Below are 5432 nucleotides of genomic sequence, written 5' to 3' on the forward strand. Positions count from 1 at the left end.
TGCCACAACACAACAGCCAATCAACATCTTCACTCTGAATGTCAAAAATTTCCGATACGAGAAGACGCTGAACTCCTCAGGTCGGTGTTAGAATCAAGAAAATCTTTCCAAAAATTGTTATGTGGTGCTAGTAGGGGAAAGCAAAAATTATTTAAATTTACCTGATATGACAACGGAGCAGAAATGTTCTGTGAGGAGTTTGGGTGAGCGTCATGAGGCTCAACTTTAGCTTCCATCTTGCACGGCACACAAGAGGAGAGTGCAGATGCAGGGCTGAGATGTGCAGTTGAACAAGCCTGGGGGATGTATAGGGCAATGTTCATGTGGCTGCAGTAATGTGTGCATTTTATTGGAAAGGATATAACATAGGACTCCTAATATAAATCTCTGCAAGTTCCCAATTTCTCAGCAGCACATGAATGTGGTAGCATCACAAATTACTGGCTATAAAATGCCTTCTCATATCAATGCCTCACAATGCAAATATTCACACTGTTGTTGTTGTGCACGGCTTGAAGGTGAAGAAGTAGTCGAAAGATAACCACTCGTTACACCTGGACTCAGCAGAAAGTTTCAGCGTCAAGTGTCAATGATCCTTGAAAGATCTATTAGCTGGGCTTCCAGATTTGATCACAGGTAAATCCAGGGTGGTGCTCATGCACTACAGGGAAGTCAGACGATTTGTTTGCGTTTGCGTGCTCTTATAATTGCATGTTGAATCTTTCTGCAGTAGTTGCCTCCTCCAAGAAGTATTCGTACAGTTAGATGGTGCACACCCATGGCTCAAGTAGTAGTGATCAGCAACTGACGCTCCAGGTGGTACCGCAGGCATGCCAGGAGAAAATGCTCCACAGTATCATCCACCCCACAATGCAAGCACATGGGAGTGTCAGCCATGCCAAATCGATGAAGGTACGACCGAACACCAACATGACCCAATCGAAGACGAGTAAGCACCACAGCAGCACGACGAGAGCAACTGGCAACCCATGGAACAGGAGACAAATCAGTCCGCACAGAAGCGAGATGATGTCCCTTCCCTTCAACAGCCAAAGCAGCGATCCAGTCCAGTTCTCAAGACTTGAGAAAACAAGAACGAAGTAAAGCAAGTGCACCAGAACAAGAGAGACGAAACAATGCAGAATGGTCAAGAGTATGACCCATCTTTGCAACAGCATCAGCTCGCTCATTCCCAACAATGCCAGCATGGGCCTTGACCCACTGTAGGCGCACCGTTTTCCTCTCATTCAGGCCAAGGAGCAGCTGACGGATTTGATATACAAGATCGCAAGATGTGTCCGTTGGGGAGAGTATGAGTTGCAAGGCCACAAGTGAGTCAGAAAAAATAACCCACGATAGGGATGCTTCACTTACAATGAGTTTCAAAGCATGTAATATAGCAATCAATTCAGCTGACAGGATACCGTGCCTGGGATTAAGCCTCCATGCAACTGCTCTTGCTTGTGCCGGTATGTATAAACCACATGCTGTAGATGGATTGTCTGTCAATCGCGACCCATCACAGTAGATTGCCATGTACCCAGGATAATATTCCCTAACATGAGCAGAAAAGACAGTTGAGTCAGTTAAACCAGAGACAAAGCGGAAAACGAGACAAATAAGATGATCTACACAAATCCAAGGGGGAACAGGATTAAAAGCTGGCAAGGGCTGGCGATAACAAAACGGGAGCCCCAGGTCAGTGAGCTGTTGAGGGCCTCGACAAAGCATAGATGCAGTACCGCCACAAACAGCTGCTGTGGTATGATTCCCGGCCGGACGGTACTGCAGCTTTATATACGTACTGGCAGTCAAATATTGCCGTCTCAGGGCCATTGCAGTGGGGGAACATGGGCCTCAACACCAAGTGAGATTACTACTGTAGTCCGGCGAGCACCAAGAACAAGTCTCAGACAAGCATTCTGAAGTGTGTCTAATTTTGATAATTGAGCTGAGGATGCAGTCTGATAAAGGACACACCCGTAGTCTATCTTAGCCCTGATATAAGCACAGTAAAAAAGACGAAAGAATCGACAACTGACACCCCAGTTATGTGATGCCAGGTGTTTAAACGACGAATCACATTAGTCCATACGACGAATCACATCAGTGCGCAGGCCACGCAAATGTGGCCCCCACTTGAGGCGAGGAGCATCCATTGTCATTCCCAGTAACTTATGCTGTTGTTCATATCTAAGTGGTTGTTGACCAAATCTCAAAACTGGCACATTTACACGCTTATGAGTAAAATATTGAAAGACGGTTGTCTGTGCATTTACGACAAACCCCCGAGTTGTGCAGTATGTCTTAAATACGTTCAGGTATTGCTGTGTGCGAGACTTGGCTGCTCGGATTGTTGGGCCCCGGACACAAACTGTTATATCATCTGCATACAATAGCACATTGACTCCATCAAGCTGAGGACAATATCCATCAACATGAGGTTGAAAAGTAAAGGGCTCAAAACAGCCCCCTGAGGCACTCCAGCAGATAATGGGAGGGTGTCTGACAGAATTCCATTGACTCGTACACAAGCAGTGCGAGACGTCAAATATGCATGCAGCCAACGTGCCATTGCACCGCCAATATCAGCCATTGCCAATTTATAGAGCAGGCCATCTATCCAAACCTTGTCAAAAGCAGATTGCAAATCTATATAAACGACTAAACACACCTCAGAAGCGACTTGAGCCGAACGAATATCTTTCTCTTACCGGAGCAGAACATCCATAGTGCTATACCTACGTCGAAAACCACACTGGCTTGGGGAGAGAAGGGACATACTGTCAACCACATACTCCAAGCGAGCAGCAACAAGACGTTCCAACAATTTACCAAGACAGGACAGCAGCGTGATAGGGCGATACGAGGTTGGGATAGCTGGATCTTTCCCAGGTTTCAGAATTGGCAGTACAATGCCCTACTTCCAGGAAGCTGGAAGGATGCCCAGCTGAAAATTCTGGTTGTACAGAGTCAAAAGTGCGTTATAGTGTCCATCAGTGAGGGCCTTTAGGAAGCTATTATGTACTTCATCCTAGCCTGGTGTAGTCATTCGCATGCGCCTTACAGCTCGACACAACTCTTCCCTGGTGAAAGGACAGTTATAGTCCCCAGTTCCAGCCCAGCTTCCAACAATGACCCTATTCAGATCTGCAGGGGCTTGCAGCTCACCACTCTCTGACACAGCCTGAAAGTTACGGCAGAATAAGTTTGCCTTGGCAAGGGTATTGCTCAATAACTGCCCATTTTCAATAATTGGGTACAGGGGCAGGGCGAACCTTGATCGCAACAGTCTAATTTTGTGCCATGCAACACCAATAGGTGTCTTGTAAGTTATTGAGGATAGGAATTCCCTTTTGTATTTGCACTTACTTTTGAAAATACAATTCCTAGCCAAAGCTTGACAGCGTTTATATTCAATGAGATTGGCTTGAGTGGGGTGCCTCTCAAGTGCTCGAAGAGCACGGTGCCTGCCCCTGACTGCTTCACCACAAGCTTCGTTCCACCAAGGAGAAGTCCGCCGATTTAGAAGCTTGCCACTTGTCCGTGGAATACAGTCAGCTGCAGCTTTAATAATACATGAAGTCATCCCATCAGCCACCTCATCAACTGAAGCCGGTTGAACCAAGCTAGGGAGGGATAGGTGTCCAGGCAGTTTTTGCAATGTTTCAGAGTTGGGCTTCCATTTTGGTACAGGCAAGGATGTTAAGGTGTGAAGATGAACACTTGAAGATGCTAGGATGGGATAATGATCACTTCCCACATCCCTGAGCCGCTTCAAACTGAAGCATGGTGAGATATCTGATGAAACCAAAACCAGATCTAAGCAGCTACATCTGCCCGTTCTGCGGTCAATATAGGTATATAAATCAATTGGATTGAGCAATGTCAGTGAGGTTGACAGAAGAAGTTGCTCAAGGGACTGCCCATTTGCATCAGTATAAGAGCAGGCAGAGGAAAGAAGAGGAGAATGGGCATTGAAATCCCCAGTCAAAAGAAATGGTGGGTCAAGCTGGTCAGTGTAATGAAGAAGCTCTGCATGAGTTACTGCGGCATTGGGGTTGTAGAGATTAAGTACTGATAAGAAGCTGCCAGAGCCTAATCGCACCTTAACAGCCTGTATCTCCAGGACACCGCCCTGGAATGGATTCACCCTGATCTCTTGGAAACACAAGGATTGGTGAATTAACATACAAACCCCACCCCCCCATGTGCCAATCTATTCTGCCACAAGCAGTGATAGCCATAGAAAGTTGGTAAGTAGGCATTCTTCAACCAAGTCTCAGTGAGGCACATGAGACTTGGCTTCATACTATAGAGGAGCAGCTTGACTTCAGTTAACCGGGCATAGAGGCTGTTACAATTCAAGGAAACCAGAGAAAAGGACATCACATCTGTTACTGACTGAGCTATTTCTTTCTGCTATTTCGCGACTTAGATCGACCTGCCCTCCGAGTTGAAGATCCAGCACTCAAAGGCAACTTACCATTGCCATTAGGTTCACGATGACCAGTGCCTAAAACTGGGCTGGGTTTTGTTGATGATGCAGACAAAAAACTGACACCATTCTGACCATCACGTCTTCCAGGAACCACAGATACCCACTCCTTACCAGATGCAATATCTTTCCCAGACATGTCTGAATCTGAAACCAATTTAACTTTTTCAACACCAAGACCAGACCCAAACTCATCACCAATCGAACATACCTCATCTGGTGTTGGAGAGCTTGTCCCACTAGCAACAACATTTTGGTTAGCAGAAGCAACAACAGCACTTTCAGCAGGAGCAACAACAGCACAATCAACAGGAGCAACAACAGGACAATCAGCAGGAGCAACAACAGCACAATCAGCAGGGGTAGTAACAGGATGATCATCAAGAGCAACACGAGTATGATCAGTAGGAGCAAATACATATGTAGATTTGGGTGCAGACAGATTTGAGACAGTCAAAACATCCCTAAAATGTTTATGAACTGCAGCAGTAATCAGTGAGCGAGACTTTAGAGGAGATTCTTGATGCAGAGAAAGAGAGAACAAATCAGCAAGACAATTAGCTAAACGAAACATGAAATCAGCTGGCAGTGGAAAAACACTGGACTGGACTGGAGTATCCAAAGACACTGGAGAATCAACAATTGATCTATTTCCAACATTTCCAACAACCTGACTATACGATAAAGAACCAGTCACATGACCTGGACTGTCCAACCCATGATGAACATCTGCCAACACTCGCATGCCCCGATCAACTTGAGCCAGCTGACACCCCAAAGCACTCCCCCCCGGCACACCTACGGCTCTTACCTTGGAGGCATCCCGACCAACTCTTCCAGTACGCTTTGGAGCCAAATCACACTCAGGTGAGTTAGCCTTGTGGGGCCCACCACAATTGGCACATTTGAAAACCTTGCTGTGACAAGTGCTGAA

The sequence above is a fragment of the Hyalella azteca genome, unplaced genomic scaffold (genome assembly GCF_000764305.2).
Source record: "Hyalella azteca isolate HAZT.00-mixed unplaced genomic scaffold, Hazt_2.0.2 contig102, whole genome shotgun sequence".
Taxonomy (NCBI): Eukaryota; Metazoa; Arthropoda; class Malacostraca; order Amphipoda; family Hyalellidae; genus Hyalella; species Hyalella azteca.